The following is an 18,158-nucleotide window of genomic DNA, read 5'->3' as shown; positions in this document are numbered from 1 at the left end:
TGCCATCAGGCATGACTCCATGGTGCTATTATGTTCTATGACTGTGGATGCAGGTGCAGGAGGCACTGCACTGCATTCTCCCCGTACAGCTCTGGCAGGGCTGAAGCCCTCAGATGCTACACTCATACACAGCCATGATGCTTCAGAACCCAGACTAATATTTGTGTGACAGCATATCTATGACAATGAGTCTGCTGTAGCAAAACTAGCTCCATCTGACACAGTTGGCACACAGCAAGTCTGGGCAGGTAGATCACTTATGTGAGGGCTCTGAGAGGTCAGGCAAGCCTCACAATCCAGTTTGATTCTACACAGTTGGTCATCTGTACGGTACTATACAGGAAATCAAGAGTAAGTGTGTGTCTGAATCACTTCAAGCAGAAGAGAAGATGGAGACAGTCCACCCTGCTTTCTTGATTGTTCAGACCTATAAACAGTTGTGTAGGATAAAGAGTGGACAATCATTTTTTACATCTTTAAAAGAAAAGTGGTCTAACCCATATACCTTACAAGCAGTTCATCACTTAACACTGATGCTTGCCGTGCAAATATTTTAAGAGTTCTTCCTACTCTTGGCAACATTTTGTCTCTACTTTGGCAGCTGCACATGGAGAAACCTGTCCATTTTAGATTATCATTGTGAAGGGCACACACCGTTTCAGACACTGTACAACATGCCCAAGTACCCTGCCTACTGGCCTGGATGCCACCTGAGGACTGGATGTAACATTTTGTCCCCATGGATTTCTCTTACTTTTTCCCATCAGGTTTCAGTTTTAAACTGGTGGAAGAGGAAAATTGCAAACAGTATGGATAAAGTAGCACCTCCTACCCATAGTCTGTGCTTTCAAGTTTTGGTGAAGAAGTGAGCATTTTCACCAGTAGTTCTGGGGCTCAGGTGTACCTAAAGACGGATAAGTGCATCCTGGAGTGAAGATCCCTGGCTAGCCATCAGCATTCATGACAGAGACTGGGCTAAGCAAGTTCACCATACCAAACCTCTGAAGAGAGGTTATGTATCAAAAAGAAGCTTTAACTCAAAGTAGTCTTAGAGAATTAAGATTTTTCTAAGCTAATTGCACATGCATATTCTGCTAAACATCGGGAAGAATTGTGTTCAGTATGTCCCACTTTGCTTTTCTGTTTTTTCTTTATTTTGTGCTTGGCTTTTTTTTTTTTTTCCCTCCCCCTTTCCCCTCCCCCTTTGCGTGTGGGGTTTTGTTTGTTTGTTTGTTTTTGTTTTGTTTTTGTTTTTGTTTTGGGGCTTTTTTGGCATTAGAATAGCTAAATAGCTCATTTTGGAACTTGTAGCACATCTGTTATGCTGCAACAGAATTTTAAAAAGGGAAGTCTTATTGGCTGAACCTTTCAGGAACTGGAAAAAAAGGGACTATGCAGTACAGCATAGAAAAGAGACCCAGGCACAGTCTTGTGAAGAAAAACATCTCAACATTTATGCGATTACTAGGAACAGCATATTCTTCTGCACCCATGTGCTTCGGAATGCATTCCAGGATATAAATAGTAGTAGTGGCAGGGCTGTACATTATATTGTTATTTCCTCCTTGGAGAGAACAGAATGTTAGACTGTGAGAATATGACATGGAAACTATGTGAGTTGGCTGCCCTCTTCTACTTTATTTACTCCTTCTCGGTTCTTTCTGACTTTAGGGCTTTTGCAATCACTTTAAAAGGGATTCAGTTTTTGCCCAGGAAGAGGAACACTGGAATTGCCACTCTGCATCAGATTATGGGCATTAGTCCATGCTTCTGTCTCTACCTGTCAGAAACAGAACAGACATGAGTAATCAATAACATTAGACAAGGGTGAGATCTTAAGGTGAGATCTTAAATTTACTTTGTTGAGTTACAACAATGACCAATACATGTCAACAGATATAAACATTTATAAGATTCATTATTTTTCATCTTAATTTTACGTAAATAGACTCTATACATTCAGATAAATGTCCCTTCATATAATTGACTGTCTCACTAAACTAGGCAACAACACTCTGTCTTCTACAAGTTGGATCTAGGAGATGAAAAAGAGCTATGGAGCCAGGCAGAAATAACTGATTCTATTTTTCATTCCTCTTGATGCAAGGGCTGGCTGCTTTCTGAAAAGCTGCCATTCTATTGCTAAATGTGAACCCAAGAGTTGCTTAAATTGCCTTAGACTGGACTAAATCTATCTGCATTTAACAAGACTGGATTTTTAAATGAGCAATTTCCCCAGCACCCTAATGAGGAAGATGCTAGAAGTGCTGCTGGTAGTGGCAGCTCCTCCTTTTCCAGTGTCTTTCTGCCCTTGGCACCACACTGGCTTTTGGGCCAAACCACCTGTCCACTCACCATTCAGCCATACCAGTTCACATTGATGCAGATACAAAGCAGAGGACAGTACAAAGTGAAGATAGAATCATAGAATGGTCTGGGTTGAAAGGGACCTCTGAAGGTCATCTAGTCCAACCCCCCTCTGCAGCAAGCAGGGGCATCCTCAACTAGATCAGGCTGCCCAGAGCCCTGTCAAGATGAGGAAGGCAAGAGAGGAGAGAAAGATTGGCAGGAATGGCTTCACCTGTGGCACTGCTGCTTTATGATGTTTAAGGTATTTTTGAAATTATGAGTGAAGACATTGTCAGGTTTGCATTTCTTGCTGGAACTTATTTTTTCCCTTTTTTTAAATGGAGAAGTAAGATTTTTACCAGTTAAAACCTCTAGCACACTGTAGCTTAAGAAAAAAACAAATCCATTTCTTAAGACAGTGAAGCTTGACTTGTGAGTTTCCTGTGGACAGAAGGTCTTTCCAACCTGGTTAATTCTATTCTATTCTATTCTATTCTATTCTATTCTATTCTATTCTATTCTATTCTATTCTATTCTATTCTATTCTATTCTATTCTATTCTATTCTATTCTATTCTATTCTATTCTATTCTATTCTATTCTATGGTGGTAAAGCTAAAGGAAGACTACTTCAAACTATAGGCAATGAAGAGGGGTTATAGGGCATTGAAAAATTGTAGATGTGTGGTAATAGCTGATAAATCAGTATTTCCACTCCAAATATGAGAATTGCTTCTCTTGTTCTCCAGATAAAAAGGAGAATCTGAAAATTAAGACAATGTCTGTTAAATATTGAAATAATGCTGCATTTTAGGGGACATGGATGTGATAGGCTACATAGTACCTTGCAGTCCCACTGTAAGTTAGCAATGGGTTGTCAGAGATGCACAGCCTTGCAGTTTAATTTCTTTTTGACATAGAAAAGGAACAACCAGCAGCTCCTGTTCTCTGAAGACTATGTAGACTGTTCCCCATGGGAACAAGATAAGGCTTCCTGCACCATTTGACAGAAGCTGTTTCCCACGGAGGGATTTTGCTATAGATAGATTCAGATTGTACAGCCCACCTAGCAGAAAGTCTAAGGCACTAAAGCAGAGGCAGTTGTGCTCATGTGGTCTACTGGAGGTAGAGCTATGCATAGCCTAACCCCTGAGCAGCAGATGGGGTTTGTTTCAGATAGAATGAGATGGTTTACTCCAGTGTGGGTAATAAGGGCTCATGAACCAGGAAATTTGAATTACCTGGTGGTAGAGATGTTGGCTTCAAGTCACTTCAGTGTTTTGGGGGCTTTTTAAAATAAATTGTGGGCTTAAGCTTCTGAAAACTGTTTACTTCCTAGTTTTTTGAAAGTGAGCTTTACACAGACACAATTCCCAACCTTTCTTGCTGGGTTAGTCAATATAAATAGACAAGCATGTAACATGAGTAGTAATCTGCAAAGATTTCCTTTATAGATCTTAAGAGGGCCTTACCTTTCTACAGTGGCTGTGTAGGGACTGCAGGTGTTTATTTGTGCATTGTGGCTCACCTCCTATCCTTTTTTCCTTCTGATCTTTCCTCATCATTTTAGATTTGGGGACCTAACACCAGTTGCCTAAGTTAGCCTTACAGTGTATAAAGTACTTTCATATTTTAACTTAGAAAGAGTAGATAGTAACTTTTTGAGCACAGCACAAAATACTTTAAATACTGAGCTTCTGCTTTCTAAAAGCAATTGAGTTTTGTTTTATTATTATTATTATTTCATTTGCTCCAAATGTGAAATACCTTGAGAGTCCTACTCATAATTTGTTTGATGAAACAGTGCTTCTGTGTTTCCTATAAGCTTGTTCCACTACAAACACATTGATTTTCTGCTTCAATGAAAGTTGGACCCAGCTATGCAATCAGATCTGAATTATCTGATTACATTTCTGTTTGGGATCCTGCTGCAGATTTCTTTGCAGATTTCTTTGCAAGTCAGAGACCAAAAGCTGAGCTTTTGCATCGTCACTGAAGTGATTCAGATGCCTGGTACCACAGGGCAGTTTTGAAAATAGCAACTGACGTGCAGGTTTAACACCATATTAGGTCTGTCTCAGAGTGTCAGGGGCTACAAAGCTGATGTGCATGCCCATGTCAGTGCAGCGCAGAGAAGAGCAGGAGGGACCTCTCTGGCTCTGAAGCTTTCCAAAACATGCTGACAAAAGGTGCCCCTTGAGAAGATTAACCTCAAAAGGCCACATTTTCTTTGTAGATATCACAGAATCACAGAATGTTAAGGGCTGGAAGGGATTGTGAAAGATCATCTAGTCCAACTCCTGTGCCAGAGTAGGATCACCTATACCAGATCACACAGGTTTGAATATCAGGGTTTTGAATATCTCCAGAGAGGGAGACTCCACAACACCCCTGGGTAGTCTGTCACACTCACAGTGAAAAAAAATTTCCTCATGTTTGCATGGAACTTCCTATACCTCAATTTCCACCCATTGCTCCTTGTCCTGTCATTAGGCATCACTGAAAAGAGCCTGGCTCCATCCTCTTGTCACTCACCCTTCACATATTTATAAACAATAATGAGGTCACCCCTTAGTCTCCTCTTCTCCAAGCTGAAGACCCCCAGCTCTGTCAGTCTCTCCTCATACAGAAGATGTTCCACTCCCTGCTCTGCACTGGAGTCTTTCAAGCAGTTCCCTGTCCTTGAACTGAAGTGCCCAGAACTGGATATAATATTCCCGATGTGGCCTCACCAGGGCAGAGTACAGGTGTAGGAAAACCTCTCTTGACCTATTAAGCACACCAGTATTTGTGAAATCCTACAAGGTTGATTTTTGTGGATGGCATCGTGGAATGTGGGTCATTGCCTTTTTCCCTCATCATTTTTGGTTTCTTTCAATTTACACATTGAATACAGGAATGAAAATAAGGAAGCATGTAAAGGACTGTAAAGGCAGTTAATAACATGTATGGATTTTCAGTTTGTTTGTTTTGGAGGCTTTTTGCTTTTGTTTGAAATGAAGAGATGACCTCCATTTTACTTCTAACATCTAATTACTTTGTCATAAAGATTTTGCCATGGTGCCTTCCAGCAAATAAAGACACAATGTCTCAGCTTTTCACAGTGAGCTCATCAGGAAGTTACTTGTGGAACAGCAGCTGCAGTGAGTGTTAATCTAGAGAACTGATAAGGAAATAGGATGGACTAACTTACTTTCTTGGAGTACTTATCTGTCATTTAGGCTTACGTAAAGTATTCTAATAATGTGCAGACCATGGTAGACAGAAGCGGTCACTGGAGTATCAGAGGAATCAGAGTTTGATTAACAAGAGGGGGTATCCTTGCTATGTTTCCTCTTCTTCTCTTGTTTCTAGCCCTCTCTGTGCCTGGAATGTAAATTTTAAACTGAACAAAGGACCAAGCAAACCCATACAGGGCATCTGGCAGATGGGCAGCAAGTGGTCAGGACAGCAGAAGAGCACCAATACACTATATGTCCTAACACTCAGTACAGCTCTGAAGAGATTTCAGAGCACACACACACAGTATGGAACACCATTGCTCAGATGTTCAGCCATGTGAAGAGTGTATTCTTGTACCTGTGCATTGCTCACTTGGGTTTCCTGAAGGCTCTGATCCTGGGTATTTAAAGACGCTGAATAGTCAAGAGACACCTCAGCTTCCAGGTGTTTTTTTTATCATATAATCTGAGTGTTCATAAAAGGCTCTTCTCTGATGGTCTTGACGGCTGACGTATCATAGTATCAGTCAGGGTTGGAAGGGACCACAAGGATCATCTAGTTCCAAGCCCCCTGCTGTGGGCAGGGACACCCCACACTAGATCAGGCTGGACAGAGCCTCGTCCAGCCTGGTCTTAAACACCCCCAGGGACAGGGCCTCGACCACCTCCCTGGACAACACATTCCAGGGTTTCACCACTCTCATGGTGAAGAACCTCCTCCTCACATCTAGCCTGAATCTCCCCACCTCCAGCTTCATTCCATTCCCCCTAGTCCTATCACTACCTGAGATCCTGAGAAGTCCTTCCCCAGCCTTCCTGTAGGCCCCCTTCAGATACTGGAAGGCCACAATTAGGTCACCTCAGAGCCTTCTCTTCTGCAGACTGAACAGCCCCAACTCCCTCAGTCTGTCCTCATAGGAGAGGTGCTCCAGCCCTCTGATCATCCTTGTGGCCCTTCTCTGGACACGTTCCAGCACCTCCACATCCCTCTTGTAATAGGGGCTCCAGAACTGGACACAGTACTCCAGGTGGGGTCTCACCAGAGCTGAGTAGAGGGGGAGGATCATTTCTTTTGACCTGCTGGCCACACTTCTCCTGATGCAGCACAGGATCTGATTGGCTTTGCGGGCTGCAAGTGCACACTGAGAGCTCATGTTGAGCTTTTTGTGCACCAGCACCCCCAAGTCTCTCTCCTCAAGGCTGCTTTCCAGCCAGTCAGACGTGTCCTTCATATGTTCAGTTCATGCATATGAATTCACCATGTAGTGCTGTTTGCCCCTGGATGGTGCGTTTTAAGGGAAAGAGGATAATGCATACCCAGTGACCATTCTGGTGCTATGTAGAATCAAATGCATTTATATAGAATACACTGATAAATAAATTATATATCATAATATTACATTATAATATATTATAAATATAATGTATAACATACAATATGAAATATATTTAATATATATTATATATTTCACAGGTTATATAGTTTATATATTGTTAAAATATTATATAGGTTAATAAAAATTGTTTATAAATAAATTATATATTATAATTTGTTATAACATGAATATTTATATATAATTATGTATAATATATTATTTATTATATTTATAAATAATTAACATTATATTGGAATGTGCTGCCTGGGGAGGTGGTGGAGTCACCATAATTGGAGGTGTTTAGGAGGAGACTTGATAGGGTGCTTGGTTGCATGGTTTAATTGATTAGGTGGTGTTGGATCATGGGTTGGATGCAATGATCTTGAAGGTCTCTTCTAACCTGGTCTATTCTTTCTATTCTATTCTATTCTATTCTATTCTATTCTATTCTATTCTATTCTATTCTATTCGCAATGTATTGTCTGTTATTACCTTTTAAATAAAAAAAATTCTAAGGCAGTTGAATGGGAAGATGCAAAAAAAGCCCAAACAAATCAAACCAACCATAAAATAACCAGGCAAACACAAAAGTCCCCCCAAAACAATAAACCAACCAACCACACATATGGAAAGTATGTTATGCAAAAAGCCTGGGATATGTTAGAAAACTAGCAGTCAAACAAGAACAATAACACTAAATTCAAAAGGAGAAAAGGCATATATTGAATCCAATTAAGTTTGCATTGATTATATATAGAAAAAAAAAACCCACCAGTTTGGCTCCTCTTCTTAATATTTGATCTTGGGAATAGTGTCTTTATTTAAAGTATTTTCTGAATCAGTTTCCTTAGTATACTGCTTTTTTTTTATTCTGAAGTATCTGCCATACAGTACATTTGTCACTTATGTCAGAATAAAATAAAAATAAGAAGTAACTAAAACCAGTTTCAGTTCTGAGAACTAGACATTTCAAAAGCACAATCAAAAAGCTGAATAAATAATTAGTAACAATGAATATAAAAATGGCAGTTTCAAGCCTGTTTCAGATTCAGCAATGTATCAGTGCAGGCCTAAGGAAGCACATAAAATGAGAAATAAGTTTCTTCTCAACAGAATGGAGAATAAATGTGGACCACACCTAAGGGCCTGCCTAGTATTTCAGTTATAATTCTTAAAGCTAGAAGATAATGCTTGGTATGCAAAGGCATTTTTATTTATTCACCTAACTCCTACTTAACATTTCCAGGTGATCACATTTTTCTGACTGCTGTAACACACAGTAGTCCATAGTTCTCATGCAAAACTGGATCAGACAAGTGAGTATAAGTAGAGAGTAAGGCAGTGTTCAAATCCTTTAGGATCTGTGGCTCTAAATTTCATATGCAAGATAATTAAAAACCACTAATGAGAGAAAAACAATCACTGGCATAAAGAAGACATGTTCTACCTTTGACTTAAGCTACTAGTTTTGAGGCATCTCTGACTTTCTAATCAAAGTAAGGATGATTTCAATTTTAGCAGTAAAAATAATAATTAAAAAAAAAAAAAGATAAATTTAGATGGTGTGGTGGTACAAATCTCTGATTTTTAGGAGAACTCTGAGAATTCTGCCCTACTGTTTCCTGATTACTGTTAAGTATTTATTAAAAAAATACTTCTATTAACTTGGGCTGGGGTTAATGTCTCCTCATATCCAACATCTGTAGGTTCAATGTATGATCTAAGCTTGTTGTGCATTCTGGTTTTGTTGTGAACAGAAAACATTGGATATCTAACGCAGCTCTCTAAGGAGGTGAAATGAATTGCTTTTTAAATGTGCTTACCTCTCAGCCAAAGTAAATAACTTAAAGCACTCGTTTCACTGTTAAATAATTAAATAACAGGAATCACAGCTTGATATCCAGATCTACAAAGGCATCTGTTGATTTCAATGCTAATATATGGCGAGATCTGGCTTCACAATGCTACAGTTCATATGCTTGATAGTTTTGGACACTGTGACAAAACTTGCAAATCCATGAACATTTCTTGCAAGATGCCCTACTGAAGCAGCCTTTTTGTCTGGTTTCTTTATTTTGGGGGCTTTGTTTGTTTCTTTATTTTGGTTTGGGTTTTTTTGTTTGGTTTTTTTTTCATCCTCTCACTCAAGTAAGATTCCAGCATGACACCATGCTGTAGAAAATGCATAATAAAGGGGAAAATAAGCAATGAATCTGTGTAGTCATAGGAGAGGGCAAGAGGAAATCATTTTCAATACAAAACAATTCTTTGGGGCACCAGAAAAATACTCTCATTATTTTAGAAGGGTGGGAAAATAGAAAAGGAAACTGGAGTCTATCAGTGTCCAACACACTGGAGTATGTAGCAGAAGGTCACCTCACTTGTCAGTGATAGTAGATCCTACTGGTCCTGACTAAGTACATGAATGCACGATTTGGCTCGCATTCATTCTCACATAGTGAAAAGCCTAAACCTCTGCATTTGAAACATCTGAGCTCACACAGGACACATAGGCCAGGGCCCAGCCTGTCAGTGATGCAAAACAGAGGCTTTTGTTCCCATCTACCAAGACTTGATCAGGACTGTGCAAGAAATGAGGTGTTACTCAATGTACTTAGAAAACTTTAAACTGAAATTTTTAAATGGAATTTAGCAAAATTTGAGCAGCTGAGCAGGATAGCAGCTTTGGACTTGGATGTCTATACGTTCTATGCAAGTCACAATTTTGGTAAGTCCCTTTGGCTCTGCCGATGTTGTGGGATGTGAAAGTACCTGGCAGCTTCTGCATCCCTGAAACTGATTCTAGGCATGTACCATCTGCCTTTCCTCCCCAGGCTATGTCTTCAGCCAAAGAACATTCAGGCATACAGGCAAGAAAAGACAGTGATATCAAGTTTCAACAAGTCCCCTAAATGATTGAAGGGATGAGAACTGGGTGAAGTAAGGTACCATTGAGGACATGCAGCATAGAATAAGTGATCCCAAGGGCCATGAGAGTAGAGACAATATATCCAGTCTTCCTGGAAAAGCCAGTAGAAGATGTTGAGAGGAGGCAGTATAACCTTTCAGTATAGACCTGGTCTCTCTGAATTTGGTCTAGACAGAGTTTCAGAATTAAACATGCAAACAAGTCAGTCTTCTGAGAAGAAGAACTGTTTTCTAATCAATTCCCATTAGATGGAAAGGTGCTGTGGGTAAGTAGGTGGTAAGCTTTGCTGCCAGTGAATTAATACACTAAATTTGTGACCATCAATTGCTATCAGAAATGTGTGGTGGTCTGGAAGCCTTTTTTACAAATTGACAGTGACCGGCCAGGCAGAAAGCAGGTGTATCCATTTGAATCTGTTCGGACCTTTGGTTCATGGCATACACTCATGTCATGTCACATTACCTCATCATATCACAAAAGCTGAATGTCATACAGTGTTACATCTTAATCTAAGACAGCTCATCAGCCCCACTGTTTTCAGATTAGGTATTATATAACTGGAACGCCACAAATACGTTGTCTCATAAGTCATTTTAGCAGTCAGCAGTCACAAGAAGTTGATGCAAATGAACAGGTATAGCATAATTTATCTGGGACCTCTCTAGGACTTAATCACTGAGCATTATTTCCATAAATTATTTTGCTGTGTATTAGCAAATCTTTCAAACAATTATTTTCAATATTCTGAACTACAAATCCTTGGAAATCTGCTGATTGAAATAATACCTTGTTTGAGATGAAAGAGCATGGCACATGAGCACAAGTGGCCAATAAAATTGGCCTTGCTTTCTGCATGGTTGTGGGGTTGCCCCACTTACCATGCTCCTAGCTTTCTACCAGCCTATGAGTCCAAGGGTAGCAGTCTAATCAAGCTTGTGTGTTTATAAATCTTACGTCATCTGAGTGGGAAACCAAAGCAATCACTTCTTAGACGACCAGCCACGTATTATTTTTGCCTCAGGATGCAATCTGTTTGAACAACTGGCTAACAAAGAACTCTGAAGGATACAAAGGTTTGGATAAATTATCATCAGTCTACAAGAAGATCACAGCTGGATAAGAAGTCAGGTGAAGAATATGTTCATCCTGCAAACTGGTTAAGTGATCTCTCCAGGTCTGCTTAGCCCACAAAATGCTAGTCTTTGATAAGAAAAGTCTAAGGACAGGTAAGTTGCATGCAGCTGCAAAATGACACCTGATGGCCCTCTGATAGAGTGATTATTATGCTTTCTCAAGATAAGGGTGAAGGGGTGGACAGGTGCAGTTGCTTTCAGATCTTTGCTTCTTCATATGTGCAAGTTGCGCATATGCAATCACTGCGCACCTGAAGGATGCCCAAGGGATCAGGCCCAGTCAGCATGGATTTAGGAAGGGCAGGTCCTGCCTCTCCAACCTCATCTATGATCAGGTGACCCATCTGGTGGATATCGGAAAGGCTGTTGATGTAGTCTACGTGGACTTCAGCAAGGCCTTTAACACCATTCCCCACAGCAAACTGCTGGCCAAGCTGTCAGCTCATGGCTTGGACAGCAGCACTCTGTGCTGGGTTAGGAACTGGCTGGAGGGCCCAGGCCAGAGCGTGGTGGTGAATGGTGCCACATCCAGCTGGCAGCCAGTCACTACAGGTGTCCCCCAGGGATCAGTTCTGGGCCCCATCCTGTTCAATATCTTTACTGATTATATGGGTGAGGGAATTGAGTCTATCATCAGTAAATTCACAGACAACACCAAGTTGGTGGCAGGTCTTAGTCTGTTACAGGGTAGAAAGGCTCTCCAGAGGGACCTTGACAGGCTGGACAGATGGGCAGAGTCCAGTTTGACATTCAACAAGTACAAGTGCCAGGTGCTGCACTTTGGTCACAACAATCCCAGGCAGAGCTACAGACTGGGGTTGAAGTGGCTGGAGAGCAGCCAAACAGAAAGGGACCTAGGGGTACTGATTGACAGCTGGCTGAACATGAGCCAGCAGTGTGCCCAGGTGGCCAAGAAGGCCAATGGCATCCTGGCCTTCATCAAGAATAGTGTGGCCAGCAGGAGCAGGGAAACCATTCTGCTCCTGTAATCAGCACTGGTTAGGCCACACCTTGAGTCCTGTGTCCAGTTCTGGCCCTGTGCTGGGTTGAGGCAGCCCCCTTCCACACCCCTGGCAACAATAAACACTCAGACAAACGGATTGCAAAAGTGATGGAAAGTTTAAATAGAAAGCAGTGAACATTTACAGAAAACCAAAAGCACAGTGACAAAGAAAGATCCCAAAACAGACCCAGAGAGATCCCATCCCCACCTGAGGGTACACCCAAAACCCCCAGGGCTCCTTCTTCCCCCTCCCACTGCTAGGCTAGTCTCAGCTGGCCAGATCTGAGACTGCCCATCCCCCCGTGGCCTTGGGCCTAGCCAGGCCCAAAGCCAGGAGACATCTCCCCCAGTTACCGGCTGACGGAGGAGGAAGAGAAGAGGAAGTGCTAGACTCTGCACTGGATCTTATAGTGGTGCAAAGGATTGTGGTATGAAATACTACATAATTTCCTGTGTCCACCCCTCTGGGCTGGACTTCTGGACACAGGAAGTAAACACAGCAGGGGGCACCCAGCTCAAACTGCAACAGCACCCCTCAATTTAAGAAGTACATTGAGACTTCTGAACGTGTCCAGAGAAGGGCAGCAAGGCTGGTGAGAGGCCTTGAGCACAAGCCCCATGAGGAGGGGCTGAAGGAGCTGGGAATGTTTAGCCTGGAGAAGAGGAGGCTCTCTACAACCACCTGAAGGGAGGTTGTAGCCAGGTGGGGGGTTGGTCTCTTCCCTCAGGCAACCAGCACCAGAACAAGAGGACGCAGTCTCAAGCTATGGCAGGGGAGGTTTAGGCTGGATGTTAGGAAGAAGTTCTTCATAGAAAGAGTGATGGGCCATTGGAATGGGCTGCCCGGGGAGGTGGTGATATGATCGGTAAAAAGGATATTTAATAGTCAATAAGCTGAACCATTAATAAAAATATTAATAATTTTTAAAATAATAAAATTCCCGCAAAAAATATTAATAAAACCTATTTACAGGTTTGAAATGCTTGGTTGTGGAACAGATACCTCACCAGCAGGAACAGGTAACAATTTAAACAATATGTACAAAAATCCAGAAACAACAAACTGCACTTTAAACTGTAAAGAAAAAAGGAACATTGGCAATGAAGCCGGCAATTGCCCACAAGGTGGGGGAACTCCATAATTCCCTAGGGCAACAGACCTTCAATAGATGCTTATAAAAATCAGATTTCGTAATTACTCACTGGTCCTGGCACCCTGTGGCACGCATGGGATTTAAACAAAACCAAAATGGCATCGACCACATGGAAACTGCAGGAGCACAGTTTCACTTTCCGATGGTGTCTGCAGTTTTACTCCCAAAGGCTTTGCAGAAAAGAGGTTCTTCTGCTGCAATTCTTCACAGCGGCATTCGTCACCTCTCCCAATAAAACAAAACTATCTCAGGGGTTCAACTCCTCCACGCTTCGCCTCTCGGCCCAGGAACATGTGTCTGTCTGCTCCTGGGCTTTACAACGCTAAGACAGTGAGGGATCTTTGCAGTCCTGCTCTGGGTAAACTGAAACACAGTTTGGCTTCCAAGCAAGGCTTGTAATTCTTTCCAGAGTGTGGACAATTGCAAGGCAAGGCTCTGGCTCTTTGGGCTGGTACTTATAGATTTCCCAAGACAATAATGGCCAATGACAACACAGATTGAGGGATAAAACCCTAGCACTGTAACCTATAGAAAGACATTTCTCCAAACGTGGCCAAAAGCACGCCCACTTGGCCCACTCAGGCTCCAGAACATGTTTAGACAAGCTTGGGCAATGAAAATCCAGACCTGAAATTCTGAAAAAAACAGACCTACTGGCTCCTGCCTCAAAAAACATTTTTGAGGCTTTTTGTCCCTTTGGGACAGGTGGTGGAGTCACCATCCCTGGAGGTGTTCAAGAGGGGATTGGATGTGGCACTTGGTGCCATGGTTTAGTAGTCATGAGGTCTTGGGTGACAGGTTGGACTTGATGATCCTTGAGGTCTCTTCCAACCTTATTGGTTCTATGATTCTAGTCTATGATTCTATTCTCTAGTAAACCTCAAAGTTAGAGATTTCAAAGGAAATGTTTCTGATTGCTTATCCATGTACTGTTTTTTTATTTCCCCCCCTGTCTTGTGAAAACAGGCAGGTGCCATTCCCATGAGCATGATTTGTCAGGCCACATGACAGAAACATCACAGAATCACAGAATTGTCAGGGTTGGAAGGGACCTCAAAGATCACCCAGTTCCAATCCTCTACCATGGGCAGGGACACCGCACACTACATCAGGTTGCTCAGAGCCTCATCCAGCCTGGCCTTAAAATTTTCCAGGGATGGGGCTTTTACCACCTCCCTAGGCCACCTGTTGCAGTGTTTCACCACCCTTATGGTGAAGAACTTCTTCCTAACATCCAATTTGAATCTACCCATTTTTTGTTTTGCTCCACAACCCCCTCCCGGCCCCGACACCCTAAGAAGTCCCTCATCAGCTTTCTTGTAGGCCCCGTTCAGATACTAGGAGGCTACAATAAGGTCTCCTTGGAGCCTTCTCTTCTCCAGACTGAATAACCCCAACTCTCTCAGTCCCTCTCCATAAAAGCAGTGCTCCAGCCCTCTGATCATCTCTGGACAATTTCCAGCATGTCCATATCTTTCCTATGATAGGGATGGAGAGAGTTATTCGTCATTGGAATGGGCTGCCCAGGGAGGTGGTGGAGTCACTGTCCCTGGAGGCGTTCAACAGGGGATTGGACGTGGCACTTGGTGCCATGGTCTAGTCATGAGGTCTGTGGTGACGGGTTTGACTCAATGATCTTTGAGGTCTCTCGCAACCTTAGTGATACTGTGATACTGTGACTCCAGAACTGGACACAGTACTCCAGGTGGGGTCTTACCAGAGTGGAGTAGAGGGGGAGAATCACCTCCCTCGACTTCCTGGCCACAAACATCTTAATTTGCTTCTCTTCTCTTCCTCCTCCATGCTGAGTGGGGAAGGAGAAGAAGGGGAAGAAGGGGAAGAAGGGAGAGGAGGGAAAGAAGTGGAAGGAGGGAAAGAAGGGGAAGAAGGGAAAGAAGGGGAAGAAGGGGAAGAAGGGAAAGAATGGGAAGAATGGGAAGAAGGGAAAGAAGGGGAAGAAGGGAAAGAAGGGAAGAAGGGGAACAGGCTCACAGAGCTATGCCATTCCTGCCAGGCTGCATACTGGGATATTCCCTTTCCTTATCCTTCCCTTTCCTTATCCTTGCTATACTCATGTCTTGCTTACTATCTCAAGCATGCAATGGGGTGATAGAGGCTTATGAAACACTGGGGAGCATTAGACTTGCATGTAACTGTGCTGGGTTGAGGCAGCCCCCTTCCCCACCCCTGGCAACAATAAACACTCAGACAAACGGATTGCAAAAGTGATGGAAAGTTTAAATAGAAAGCAGTGAACATTTACAGAAAAGCAAAAGCATAGTGACAAAGAAAGATCCCAAAACAGACCCAGAGAGATCCCATCCCTACCTGAGGGTACACCCAAGACCCCCAGGGCTCCTTCTTCCCCCTCCCACTGCTAGGCTAGTCTCAGCTGGCCAGATCTGAGACTGCCCATCCCCCTGTGGCCTTTGGCCTAGCCAGGCCCAAAGCCAGGAGACATCTCCCCAGTTACCGGCTGATGGAGGAGGAAGAAAAGAGATAGTGCTAGACTCCGCACTGCATCTTATAGTGGTGCAAAGGATTGTGGTATGAAATACTACATAATTTCCTGTGTCCACCCCTCTGGGCTGGACTTCTGGACACAGGAAGTAAACATTGCAGGGGGGCACCCAGCTCAAACTGTAACAGTAACTCATTTGTTTTGAAAGCCTGGGTGCAATGTGGAATTTGGCAGAAACGTGTTGAAGAGAAGCAGGAAATGAGGAATATGAGATTTAACAAGGGAATGAGGTTTCTGAGGTAGCAACCTTAAGGCCCAGCTCCACTATATGTCAGAGCCTTCTGTGTGAAAGGGTGAGCATCTGCAGGTTCTGTAGTGGCCCATGAAGCTAAAAAGATTTGAGGGTTTTCAAAGTTCTTGGACATGCTCAACTTCTTTTAAGACCAGTCATCCCTCACCCCTTTTGCCTTCCTGTTCCTCCTTCAGTTGAAATGTCTAATACTAACTAAATCATTAACTGAGTTAAGCACTTTAATAGGCTAAGTAATTATAGCCCATGGTCATAATAAATGATATGGAGAGGGGATTTTTTGATTAAGAAATGTTTTCCCACCCTTGCATAGGATATGACCTTCAATGTATAGGTCATATTTCTTGCTCTCTCTGCCACCCTGAGGGTACCACTTCTCTTTATATATATATATATATATATATATATATATAAAAAAATGTTACTGATGCACTTGCAATCACATGGATGCATTGGAACAAATCTCATTCCAGACCTTCCCCGAAGGGCTTAATTATACAGGTTTGTGCAGAATTACGTCCAGTTGCAATCCTGGGGCCTGCTAGTGTAGCTGGTGGTTTATTTGAGCATATATGCCCTTGAACAAGTGTGCACAAAGAAATTTGATGTGGGATGTGAAAAAAAAACCCAAAACACAACAAAACAAGCTTAATGAACATAACTGCAAACTCTTTAACAAAACCAAAAAATCCTAGACATGTCTTCCATGTGGGAAGAAGGCTCACAGTTCTTTGCATTATACAATTTACTGCAAATACATTTCTCTCATACACAGATATTTCAAAAAAGAACCAGTTCAAAAGAAGTTCTTTCCCTGATATCCTCCTAATACAGGTTTGGGTCAAAGCCTGACATCTGCTATTCTACTATATATCTAGAGATGATACCTGGATTCCCATGGAGTAGCTCTGGATTTATACCAACTCCAATGAGATCCAATTTGGCCTCCTAAATATGTAATTGTTCTTAGGGGAAAAAAAAGAAAAAATCTATTAATTCCTCAAAGCAGTCACTGATTGTGTCATTTTAACAATAACAGACATCATGATTGAGTGTTTTCAGTGCTTACTGACAGATGGTCATTGTGTTACAAAACAGCCTCCAGTAAATAATGACCATATCCACGTGAGAGATGGAAAATAGTTCTCTATTGTACAATCCTTTTTTTGCTGCACACAATGAAGTAGAAATGTGTCTCTGACTCCACTTTAATACTGGTACTGAAAGGCCTAAACTTCCACTTTAATGAAAAGTGATAGGAATATGAAAGCAGAATGCTTGCCATTTTTGTTTGCATCTAATAAACCATCAGGGCTCTGTGGTTAAGGTTCTTCTATCCTTAATTCATAGTATACTGTTCCCTTAGCATGCTAATGGAGGACCTTTTCAAAGATCATAAACAAACTAAAGGTAAAGATATGGTTTAGTAGTTACAAGATGACAGGACTTAAACTGTTTCCTCTTAGCATGATGAGTGTGAGTGCATGGTGCTCTGTGTGGCTGGGAAAGGTATTTCACTCTAACCAAAATGCATAGGACTATAATCATAGAATCAACAAGGTTGGAAAAGACCTCAAAGATCATCATGTTTACTAACAGCTTTTTATATTAACATTCACAGAGCTGTGAATTTACCAATGTTACTATTGTTACTACAGAAATTATGTCAGTTCTACTGAAAAAGAATATATCTAAAGCACCAATCATCTTCAGTCAGTCCCTCAAAAATGTAGTCAGTTGCCTTATTATACACTAGGAACAACACAGCAGAAGTACGAGTTTACATCAGATTATTGATAAATAAAAGGAGTGTTTTTCACAAGCACAGGGACAACAAAGCCTACCTTACTGAAAATATGCAGACCTATGTTTTTGAAGAATTAATTGTTGATCAGCGACTATCTTCATTCCAACTACAAAAAGTTCTCACAGTCCAGTCAGCTAAAGTAAAATGATGAAGCATAACTGGAAAACCTAATGAACATCTATTTTGTGTTGACTTTTCAGGAGTACAAAAAGTAGCTAACCCATTTTTTTGTCATCAAAGAGAGCAGGTAAAGCTAAATACATGAAACCAATCGATCAGATAGAATGCTGATAGCTCTCATTACCAAGCTATCCTTCAGCAGTAATTTGCATCCCCATCTTGCACAACCTACAGCAAAACTATTTGCAACTTCTGCTGAATCTTCATCTGTGCTGAACCAAATTGCACACTGCACA

The sequence above is a fragment of the Melanerpes formicivorus genome, unplaced genomic scaffold (genome assembly GCF_026170545.1).
Source record: "Melanerpes formicivorus ecotype bairdi unplaced genomic scaffold, bMelFor1.0.p_v2 SCAF_1, whole genome shotgun sequence".
NCBI lineage: Eukaryota > Metazoa > Chordata > Aves > Piciformes > Picidae > Melanerpes > Melanerpes formicivorus.
This window is presented reverse-complemented; position numbering follows the sequence as displayed.